Raw genomic sequence first — 12,749 nt, forward strand, 5'->3', positions numbered from 1 at the left:
CCCAGGTCCCTCTCTGCAGAGCTCCTCTCCAGCAGGTCATCCCTCAGCCTGTACCGGTGCATGCAATTATTCCTCCCTAGATGCAAGACTCTACACTTGCCTTAGTTAAACCAATGCCAATGCCAATTACACAAAATCTTTAAGGCAATGGTAGTTTATATAAATCTTGATACAGTGAGGATGATGGAGCCCGGGAAGACAACAACAGAACCCCATCTCATTGCAATGTGTTCTAGCTTGGATTTCACTATGTCTTTGCACCTCAGATCCTGACTGAAAAAGGCAGTGCTACTCTTCACAGAGACACTTGTACTGGTTAAGTATCTCTTGGCATCAGTTTGCTCAAAGAACTGGAAAAAATGGCTCAGATGCAGGCCTGCAGGAGGTGATAGCCTTAACTCCTACTGCTACAGAGGAATTATAGCCACACAGCTGTGGGCAGGTGCTCCTGTTCCTCTGAGAAATAATGAAAACAGCATCCTGAACTGATACCTACAGATGTTCTTCTTTCTTTTTTAGATAAATCATGCAAACATTCTGCATACAACTGCAGGAGGTAACTGAGTTTAGTTACATGATACTACAATCCTCAGACTGGGAGCTTGTGAAACCTTGCTTTCATCTTACAAATAGGGAGTCCCCATCAGCCTTATAACATTTTCATAAAGAAGGAAAATAGTTGCTCAGTGTGTCTTTTTGACGAGAATAATTTCTTTAAAAATACAAAGCAACAACAATCTCAGCCAATTCAAAAGTGTCTTGAGGAGTTCTAGAACATTTTCTGGACTTTAGGACTTCATTTAATAAGACTTTATTTAATATTCAATATTACTTTACCTCTGTTTTTCAAATGAGGATAACAGAAAGAAACGGGTCAACGGCAAATTCTTCATACTAATAGACTTGTAATCTCAGTCAAAATAATGCTTATATTTGTGTATGAATTTATCCATTTTAGACCTGTTTTTGCTTATAATATGAGAATAATAAAATATCATCTTTGAATGTTAAAATTTAACAATATTGACCCTTGTGCTGCAAACTATCTATGTACTGACATCACCATTAAACAATGAAGTACCTAAATAATCTTCAAAGTCTGCAACTTCTAGCCTAATTTTCATAGCCGCCGAACATTCTCATCTGGATCAAAGGCTATCCAGTACCTTAGAAAATACGCACTTTATGTCTGATTCATAGCTACTCAGGAAAATTTTCTTAGGAAAAAATGGCTTTTAATTTACATTAATAAAACAATGAATCATAGAATCATAGAATTGCCTGGGTTAAAAAGGACCTCAAAGATCATCTAGTTTCAATCGCCCTGCTATGAGCCAGGTCACCAATCATTAGACAAAGCTGCCCAGAGACACATCTAGCCTGACAAGTGAAATACTTGATTAGATAATGACTATTTAATCACACATGAAGTTGGTACTTTACTGAAGTGAGCATATGACTTGTATAGTTTAGGTCCAAAAAAGCACAAGCCCTTTTTCCTCTGGGAAATTCTGTTAGAAGAGGGCTTCAGATCTTCCAGCTGTGCATATCCACTGAAACTTAACTCCCCAAAAGGTCAAATCAAATGCCTACAAGGAGAGCCAAGAAAAGGTCATTCATCTTAGGCTGTAATGTCCCCATACTGTAAACTATTCAAGACAGGAAAACAGTAAAGCATAGTTCTTCCTTACCAATCCTGCTCTGAAGATGAGAGACTGTGCAAGGAGCTCTTGGAGGAAGAAAAGAGGAGATTTATCACAGTACTAAATGATGCAGCCAGAAAGGCACTATTCTTTCCAGATTTTTTTTTTTTTTCCTAAAGATTATAGATTTTGCGGTTGTACTGCATTTTAGCCATAGATTTATCATTCATATTGATACACTGAGATCATTTATCACTCTAAGATCAAATTCCATGATTAAACTACAGATACAAAGCATTTTAGTCCTGCATAACCTACAGGACAATATGACCTTCCAATATCTAAGAGTATGAGAAAAGTTTACTCCTTAGCATTCACGCTTTCAATCATAACGAGCAGACTGCACCTGATGATTCTCTAGGTACTGACAAATGATAAAAAGACTGATTATTGCTCTTCCTTTTTCTTCTTTTCTTACTGATTTGGTAATGGTAGCTGCACAAATGTCTTTACATGCTTCATTGTCATTTTTAGTTTTTCTCTATCCTCCTCTTTTTTTGATAAGACTGGCCTAATTACCTGGTGATTGTGACACATGTTCTGAGACTGAAAAGAGAAAGATCTGAAAGCTAAATAAATCAAATCTCCTTCAGCAGGGACTAGTACTGATATGGGCTATGCATCTCATATTTAGCTTCAACAAAAAGCACTGTGATTCACCTCAGGCTCTGTTTAGGGTTATCCTCCTACAGTATGAATGAACCATGTGGTCAGACATATATATAACCATTTAAGATGTATTAAGAGTTTAAAATAATCTTGCTCATGTTTTGTCTCTTTATTTAAAAATGTGATATTCTATTTGGTTCCTTAATGTCTTGCAAACCCTGAATTATTTTGATCCTTCCTAATAACTTTGCTTCTGAAAGTAACTTCAAATATCCTAACTAGATATTAAGGATGCTTGTCTTAGTGTTGCTCCACTTTTAGAAAAAAAATAAATCAAAATAAATAAATTAACTTCCATATTTAGAGTTGGGTTTTAATCCACTGAAACGTAGTGAGGTTCTGTAAGTCTTAAATTCAGACATACATGCAGAAGTGCTGACCTGATCCACCCCTGGCAAATTACCTGAATAAATACATTTGTTACAATAGGAGTGTAAATAGTATAGGTGAATAGAAAAAAAAGCCATCTGAGCATGCATTCACCTAAATCTGACTATGTGAAAAGAATACAGCCATCAGCAAGACTAGACAGTAATGCAGAATTACAAAGAAACCTGAAACACAGATGGAATCAGTTTGAAAAGTTATCTACAGGCAACTCAAAAATTGTAGCATGCAGAAAAGATCCTGAAACAGAAGCAGCAGCAGTCGACCCCTGTTGGATACTACCAACAGATACTCCACAAGCACTGCAATCTTGTGAGGCACTTGGAGCAGTCCACCTAGCTCAGGCAGCAAATGCAGAATGCCATATATGGGTACCCAAACCTCCAGGCATGCATGGGCATCGTGGGTGCTGCCTTGGCAGCATGCACAGGAGGAAGGAAGTGCACTGAGCTGGGGGATCTGCATCTCCATCAGAGGTGTTGGTAGTCAGGGAACTGAGCTGTGTTCCCAGAGAAAGAGAGAAAGGAGAAATGGAGTGGGAATGAAGAGAAGCTTCACAGAATCACAGAATGGTTGAGATTGGAAGGGACCACTTGGGATATTGACCAGGACCACATCAAAATGGGTTTTGAATATCTCCAGAGAGAAACTACACCACCTCTCTGGGCAACCTGTTTCAGCGTTCAGTCACTCTCCCAGTAAATAAGTTTTTTTCTCATGTGCAGGTGGAATATCCTGTACTTCATTTTGAGCCCATTGCCTCTCATTCTGTTGACAAGTACCATTGGCCTTCTTGGCCAGGACATGCTCCTGTCTACCAGGACTCAAAGGTCCTTCTCTGTACACCTTCCCAATAGCTCAGCCCCAGCTTGTACAGGTGGTGGGTTTATTCCTGTCCAAATGCTGGACACTGCATATGCCCTTGTTAAACTTCATGATATTCTTCTTTGCTCAACACTCCAGCTTGTTTGACAGGCAGCACTGATGAGTAAATCAAACAAGACTGGGCCCAGTATAAGTCCCTGGGGGACATCACCAGCTATAGGCTTTCAACTAGATGCAGTGTTGTTGATCACAACAATTTGTGATTAACAGTCACAAATCTGTTTCATACTGGGGAGCTGAAAGAACTGATAGCACACATCCAGTTCAATAGCTGAGGACCAATTGAACATGCACCTAAAAACAAAGTATGACAATGAGTAAATCATCTTACCCCATAAATAGTGTATAGCCCAAGAGCCCCTTGAGTTCCACTTCATGGCAGTGAGCTGCATGACAGAATCTCCCACTGAATAAGGACACCTCTCAAGGTTATGCCTGTTCAGAGATCCCTTACTGCTTGACATCAAGATGCCTTGCCAATACAGATCCTTGGTAAGTGATTAATAGTTTATTTTAAGCTTTGTTAGCTAAGATTATATCTTGGACTAATTGTGCACATCCCTTAGACATAAACTGTTGAAAGGGTCTGGGACTAGCAGAGGATTCAGCTGCATCAAGGCTCCTTACCTCTGTGGTTCATGTTTAGAAGCAAGAGGATCCACTCTGAATCTCATGGCTAAACAGGAGTCTTCTTTATGTGGGTGTAACTCTACCCTCTACCCTGCAGTAAATAATCAAGTGTATCCAGTTGTCTTGAATCTTGTTAAGTTCATGCTAAATCACTACATTATGTCTATATTATATCAATAAACACATTCCTGCTTCTCTCTTATGAGTGAGGTCTATAGTGTAGATGTTTCCATCTGGAACAATAAGGCATTACAGAAAACATTCCTCATGCTTCTTCTTCACTTCTCAATAATACACTTTAGAAGGGATTGGTGCAGAATTTCTACATTCTCACTCAAAATATGGACCAACAATGCAGTAGAAGTAGACTACATTCTGAAGGACACTAGTCCAGAGCATTTCAACTTGTAACTTGTATACTGAAGGCACAAGGCATACAGTGAATGCAGAACACTGTGTTCCTTACATCAGGGATGCTGAGTAAGGGTTCTGAGCTCCTAGTTTCTTTCTTTCCCCTTGGTACAGAAATATTCTCTAATTATAGGCAAAACACAAGGTTTGCTGAATTGTAGTCACTGAGTCACATATTACAGCTTCTGCTTCCCTTCCCAGCAACTGTGCTCCTTATTCTGCCAAACTGAAGTTTACCAGCCCCAAAACAGACTCAGCAGAAGTGAGTGTCTCAGCAGCTGAAGTTACAATGATGGCGATTGCAACGCAAGCCTACCTTCCTCAGCCATTAAAACTAAATCACCATACTGCAAATGGTGATGGCTGAGGGAGTAGCAGATGTTTTATTCTGCTGACATGTATTTGTGGAAGAGACATTTTAGGTGGACAGCTTGGTGCAATTACATTTTACTGTTCATCTCTTGAGGAGAACAAAAACCACTCAGCGCTACACTTTCCACAGTCATGAGCAACTGTAGCTTTTCTTCTGTGTATGTAAATGTGGACCCTCACAGGAAGGAAACAGGAGACCTGGTTCCTTGGAATATAGAGAAGGTTGAGGTAATAACTTTTTTGACTCAGATTTCACCAGCAAGAGCCCTAGCAAGTTGTGGAAGGCAAACTGAAAGAATGAAGAACTGTTCACTGTAGGAGAAAATCAGGTTTGAGATCATCCAGGAACCTGATAAGATGCATCTGATGGAACGAAGTTGCTAAATCACTACCCATCAAGAGCAGACAACACCATGCTGTGTGGTGTAGTCAGCACCCAGGAAGAAGGAAATGTCATCCGGAGGGATCTTTGCAGACTTGAGAGGTGGGCCTATTAATTTCATGAAGTTCAACAAGTTCCAAAGTCCTGCGCCAGGGACAGGGAAGTTCCAGGAAAGCTGGAGAGGGACACTTTATCAGGAACTGTAGTGATAGGACAAGGGGTAATGGCTTTAAACTAAAAGAGAGTAGACTTAGGCTAGATACTTGAAAGTAATTATTTACTACAGGAGCAGTGAAACACTGGGCTAGGTTTCCCAGAGCACTTGTTGATGCTCCATCCTTGGAAGTATTCAGTGCCAGGCTTGGTGAGGCTTTGGGCAACTTGTTCCAGTGAAGTGTCCCTGCCCATGGCAAGGGATAGGAATTAGATTATTTTTATGGTCCCTTCCTACCCAACCCAAGCCATTCTATGATTCTATGGAATTTATTTAAGTTAAACATCAAATAAGGAAAATTGCATGGAAATGCTTAGAAGTTGGTGAAGTGAAAGTTAACATAAATACTGAATAACTCAATATTTGTCTTGCCTGCATGAAACACCATTTTCTGAGGAACTACTTGTTTTCCTGATATGGAACTATTTACATGTGTAGAAATGTCCAGACCAGTAGTAGCAGTATGTGATTCTCATAACTCAAAGTTAAGATGGGCAAAAACAGCTTCAGATTTTCCATGATGTTATAAAGGGTCCATGCAATCCTCCCTTACCCACTGATGCTATGTCTGCCATTGTCATTATTCTTCTGAGATCAGTAGTACTGGTGGCTGTTAGTGGCTAATAATTCATTTTTCCATCTCACTAGACATAACTTGTATTTTATAGCTGTTCTCTGTCACCTACAATAAATTATTTCCTAGCTATAATACTGACTTTGGATTGTTGGATATATTCAGGTCTAATTTCATTAAAAGAATCTTCATGTCTGCATGTAGGATGGAAGAGGTCTAATGCAATTAGCCAAAGAACTTACATCTGGTTCTTATTACTAATGCTGTCTGGCATCTGTGAAGGCAAAAACAGCTGACATCCACAATGTCAATCTTATTTTTTTTAAAAAGATCTCTGAGGAGAAAATGTACATTTCATAGTTATTGCCTTTTTTCATATGCAATATCAACAATTATTTTGATCCCTGTTTGATTAGATAACAAATCTAATTTCCAACTCCGTTTGTTTTTCACTGCACAAGATATTTATAACATTTACACTCACATGCTGAGAAAAAAGTTACTGGGAGGTGTACAAAATAGTAAGGTCCATGAGCTTAAGTTCAAAAAGGATTTATTTTCATTTGGCTGGGGAAAGAAGAAAAAGTAGAAAATTATCTGCCATCCTCAGCACCAACATGCAAACTATAGATTCTGAGAGACTCCACTGAGCTGATTCAAAGACAAAGCCAACAATGCTTCACAAACAATCTGATTTATAACATTATCAGGTCTCTAAGCCTACATCTTTACTACCTCTGTCAGTGCCCGATGATACGTCAGATTTTGCAAAAAAAAAATTTCTAAGCATATGTTCACAACCTCTCTCCTTGCTAGAGCCTATTTGGACAATTTCAAATTCAGTTCAGAAGCTGTATGGACAGAGAGTTTAAGTTCATGCATAAACTAATACAACAGCATAGATGTAGCATAAGTGGTATAATTTTGCAGGTGTTTGATAGTTCAAGAGCACTCTTATCCCTTTTTATTAGCTCTGCCCTCTCAAGCATTGCAAACAAGGTGGTTCTGTTGCCTGTGGTTTCGAGTTTGTGGTTTCCAGAATCTGGGGAGCTCTGACAGAATGGATTTATTCAAACAAGTTGTGCTCAAAATATAGCTAGTAGTGAAAATAATGATGGTCTTTCTGCCTCTTCTTCACCAAACAGGTCAGTGCTTAAAGTGCTCACACTATCATTTATTTTACATGTTGTCTGTTATAGCTGTAAAAAGTGAGAAAACTGCTTACCTACAATACAGCCTCCAGAAAGTCTTACACAGTAGGTTTTGATCTGTAGTCTGTGAATGATTAACTACCCTGCTTCCATTTGCTTGAAGTCAGATATTCCTTGCTGTGAAATTTCTTCAGTTTCCTTTCCAGTTAAAATCCCTTCTATCTAGCTAGGATTATCAACTGCTATGGAAAATAACAGTGATGACAGATCCACACAGCACCAGTGATTTTGATTTTTTGATATAGTTCCCATAGTTCTAAGCAATTTAGTTTCACAGTGATCACAATACAGTGTGAAAAAAAAAGAATAATTAAAAGACTTCTATTAGTAGGAGCCAAGCTTAGGACTTCCAAATCGATTAGATTTTTTTAGAGGAACTATTTTTCTGCTTGAATCTGAATGTGTTATTAGCATGCCATCTGTAAAATGGAAGCAATTTCATGGGTTTTTCATTGCATTTAAATGAATATCTCACATGTATATTACAAAGGTGGCTCTCCACACCTGGTCACAAAGTTTTTAAAACAGAGTCAATGGATGGGATGTGCAAGCTGTAATCTTGTATTTTTCCTTTGAACCTTCTTCATTTCATTAGGTGTGTGTGTGCAGGGTGAGATGACTTTCTGTAATGCAGAACTCACAGAAATTTCCAGTTTTTGAAAACCACTGAAACAAAAGCAGAGAGGTTTCAAGTCATACAAGGGCTGCTCTGAAAGTAATACCTGCTATTTTACTATGTTGGCCCATGACATCAGAGGCAGATGTTAGTGGTATGGCAGTAGAGGTTGAATCTTCCCACCAATATTTCATCACATTTTGTTTCTGTGTGACAAAGGTCAGCAGAAGAGCAGTCTGACAGAACAGCATCTAACATGGAAGTGCTTATTAAGCAAAAGTGTGTCACTGAGTTCCTCCATGTAGAAAAAATGGCACCCACTGACATTCATTAACACATTGCTAACATTTATGGAGACCAAAGAGTGGATGTGAACACAGTAAGGTGGTGGGTGGTGCATTTCAGCAGTGGGGATAGATGTTTATGAGCGGGGCATGTTGGCTGTTGTTCATTGCTGATGAAAATGCAAAGCTAACAGTGTTGACTATTCTGAAAAATACCATTTTGTAGCTGAGAATTTGCTTTATTAAAGACTCTTATTATGCTCTTTGCACCTGTTGCCGTTTCCATGGAAATAAATAGGAGGCAATAATTTCAGAGCTATCTACGTATTTTAAAAAGTCTGTGAAGTACTTTTATGTACTCTGTACTTCAACCATGTGCACTTTAATTCTTTTAATATGAAAAAAGAAAGAATGAAATCACCTTGAATATGTACAACTACTCAGGTAGACTCTATAATGGATTTTCAGTTTTATTATAGTGAAGGTCATACAAGAATTTTGCTTTACCCAGTTGGCTTCTAAAATATTGAAGGTTAGAATTTTCCCATCTAAGAAGTTCAAGAACAGCACATAAGGACCGAAGAATACTCTAGACTCATTAATTAATCAAGTCATGTCACAGCAGATCTTGTTAATCCATCCTCAGAGGAAACTCAAATGATGTTTCAATTCTCTATGCGAGAATAGACAGAACAGTGAATAGTGATAATGCTATACAATTACAGAGAGATGGGAAGAATTTGGAGACACAATAAATTAAACTAAATTATTTTTTTCCCAACAGCAACTAAAATGACTTTTTTGGATATTATCTTTGTGAGCTAATCTATTTAGAGGACAGTGGCAAGAATATATTTTATAGCTAAATACTGTAAGGTGAATGCATTAAAAGCTCCGTTGGAAAGAACAAGAGTTAATGAATTTAAAAGTCACTTTGTTGTATAAAACTAAGCAGCTTATTTTGATGTCCTTTATCTATTCGAAGCCACAGCAGAAGAATGTAGGTGTCCACTGTGTAGTGGAAGAGTGACAATGACTAGGTACGCAGTAATAGCTGCTATCTTACTTTTTCTTGTCTAGTAGAAGCATTTGTTTTCTTGTCCTAAAAAAGAATTAAATTGCAGCATCCAACAATGAGTTTCAGAGAAAAGTGTTCATTTTTCTTTTTCCCAGAATGAATAAACACATTTTGAGATTTTCTACTAATAATTTTTATTCAGTCAAAACTGAGTATCTTCTCTCTGTCCTGAAAGTTAATGGGTGTCCTTACCCTGTACCCAGTTTTTAGGCCCTCCTTAACTGTTCACATGTGAAAAACCTCTTGGATGTCAAGTGATTATTCTATACTTCGTATTTAAGATGTGTAAGTAAACAGATGAGCTCAGTAACTCTTACAAATCTGTGCTTGCTCAGAGAAAACATGTAATTTATATATGAAGGAAAATAGTAATAGTTCACATTTACCCTAGCGGGATTTATTGTAGGATACAACTTAAACAAAAGATCTTGAGCTGGCTCAGTGCACAGGACAAAGTTTTACTTTTTCTAAGACAAGTTCGCTGCTACAAGTTAGCAATAAAGAAATACATTTATTCAAATTTTAAGTCTGAGAAACATCACAATGGTTTTAAAAATCATTATACCACTCACATCTCAAGGTCTCTGTCCAGCTGTAGATGCTCTTTTCCAACCTTGCCGAAGGCTTTTCTGATTGTTCTGACAACTGCGTATTAAATTATCCTTCAGACAGAAGGGGATGCATCTGCAGCATAAGTCTGATCCAGAGATCAGTGACAGCAATGGAAAGACTCCAACTGATGCAATCACTTGTGGATCAGATCCTTGAATTGTTAGTGATGAAGCACAGTGTAAAATGTCAACCTCAATTAAGCTATGGCAAGATTTCCATTCTATAGGGTCAGTACGTCAGCTATAAAAATTTCACATTTATCTATACTCCATAGATTTCAATTACTTTCCAGCTTAGTGCATCTAAAAATGTGAAGCTTATTTGTAAAATGACTTACCCTTTTTCAGTTAATCCCAACACTTTTACTGCTGCTGAACTCCTGTTTCTTTTTCATTTCTATTTTTGCCTCTTCTTCAGGAACGAAGTAAAAATGTGTGCTCATATTTGCAATTATGTGTTTATTCCTTGCATTTGTATACATTTTTAAGTATCACCACCACTTATGTAACTGAGTTGCCCTCTGGATTTTGAAATCCAGAATTTCAAAACAAAGATTTTTAATGTAATGTGAATATTTACAGAATACACCCACAGGTATCCACACACTATTTTTAGAGAACAGGAATAAAAAAAGCAACACAACACCATAGGCTTTATAACCAGTGCCTATGCACTTCAAACAGGGGATCCAGGGCCTCAGATGACGACTGCAGCCATGGCTTCATTAATTTTGGTCAGCCCACCTAATGGTGAGCTTTTTCCACCTGGCCTTATTCAATCCATCATAGCCATTCTATAGAAATAAATTGTTGGTGAAAAATAAGAATCAATACCTATCAAGGTGAATAAATATGAAAAGACTTTAATCTGTTGTCAAATGTTTTGTGTGTAGTGAAGTAAGCTAAATAGACTGCAAAAAAATCCTACTTTTGAGCTATATTCTGCACATTCCTTAGACTTAAAGTAAGTCCTCTACCTGCAACTTTAAAAAATAAAATATCAGTCTGACTAGTTAATTAGCTTACTCAGGCATTCTATTCTGATATAGCCAATTTTTTCATCCAGCTGCTTTATTCACAAGACCTCATTAGCAGTTTCAGAACATAAATGTCTAGTCCATCTGCAGTGCAAATCCATTGACCATCTAATCTTGCCGTGACAGCTCATGAAATCTTTTAGGCATTGCTAGATTTTGCTCTGGAGGTTTCCAACAAAAAATTTAAGAGCTCTGAACACTATAAAGGTTAAAGAATAATAATAATAATAATAATAATAATAATAAAAGCTATAGCTTGGCAGAAAAAACTTTGGCTGTGATTAGGAATAATGAATTCAGGAGTAGCCGTTTTTTGTTGGCTTTGAGCATATCTTCCCTATGACAGCTCTACTGACCTCACAGCAATATCATGTAGATATTCTGTCCTTACAGATAGTTATACTCCCACTCTTTGGCATCCTCACTGTTAATTCCTATTCATTAAGCAGGCCTGGCACTGTTGCGTCTCAGATCCTCGACAACTTTTCTGCACCCATTCCCTTACATTAATCATTTTGCACCGCTCTTGCATGCCAGCTCTGAAAGTCTTCATATGAACTGATCCAAAGTCAGATAAATTTCCACCTACTGAGGGGCTGAGTGGAAGCTGGAAGAGCTGTAGGCCATTTCACTTCAATTTACAATTAAGGATGGATTTAAATACTGTTTTTGTTCTTTATCCAGCCCCACCTTCCCAAACCAGACTCCGTCCTTCATTTCATTTTCAGAGATCTGTGTATATTTTTGAGAACATAACTAGATTCTTGTACAGACATGAAAATCATAAAAATGAAAGTCAGAGGAGGCATATCTGCATCTAGTGATACCCACCAATATTTTTATATTCTGAAATTATGAGGAAAGAGACAGCCTTCCTGACTGTAATTCAGTTTTTTTTAAATTATTATTATTTTTGTGTGTGCATGTGTATGTATGCAGTTGTATGTCTATCAGCAAAAATGAACCTGGAACATTTTCTGAAATTCTTCTAAACACTTCATCTCATCTTGTGTCATTTCACTGAGTAGCATCAAGCACAGACTTATATAGTCACAATTAAAAATGCACCCCTAATATGCTTTTAGGATAGATTTCAGTATGTGCTCCTTCAGTAGCATATACACTGAAACTGGAATGATATAGAGATTAGCACAGCCCCTGTGCAAGGATGATACACAAATTCATGAAATTCAGGCTTCCTAGCAGGTGGTTAATGCCCCATGCCTGCCAGTGTTTAAGTCATTTGGATAATGACCTCAATAATATATTCTAATTTGTGGACAGGCAGTCAGACTAGATGATCCCTAAGTCCCTTCCAACTGAACTCCTATCCTATCCTATCCTATCCTATCCTATCCTATCCTATCCTATCCTATCCTATCCTATCCATCCTATCCTATCCATCTTTATGCCCTGAAATATAAATTCAAGGTGACATAAAGTACATATAAGTAGCCCAAACAATCTGATGTATGTGAATGACTTTGGGTACGTGTCTTAAAAATCTTTCTCTTCTCTACAAATAGAAACTCTGAATGGAAATTCATCAGGAACACTGAAATTCAGTTCTGGAATCTCTCTGGTAATAAAATGAGATGAACATCATGCAGAAAACAACAACAACAAAAAAGCCAACAAAATAATAAAACTCAAACAGCAACCAACTTTTACGTAGTTCTCGATTA

At 37.7% G+C, this 12,749-nt stretch overlaps 1 long non-coding RNA gene and 1 other non-coding gene across 4 annotated transcripts in view; one reads left to right on the forward strand and one right to left on the reverse strand.

Annotated features, from left to right (window-relative positions):
- Positions 1-12,749, reverse strand: part of LOC116216434 — a 111,255-nt gene that overhangs the window by 52,501 nt on the left and 46,005 nt on the right. The gene's annotated exons all lie outside the window — the stretch shown is intronic.
- On the forward strand, positions 12,165-12,267 carry LOC116216513. Its single transcript, XR_004159406.1, has one exon. It is a non-coding gene; the product is annotated as a U6 spliceosomal RNA (small nuclear RNA).

This window comes from Meleagris gallopavo, chromosome 3, assembly GCF_000146605.3.
Source record: "Meleagris gallopavo isolate NT-WF06-2002-E0010 breed Aviagen turkey brand Nicholas breeding stock chromosome 3, Turkey_5.1, whole genome shotgun sequence".
Lineage (NCBI taxonomy): Eukaryota > Metazoa > Chordata > Aves > Galliformes > Phasianidae > Meleagris > Meleagris gallopavo.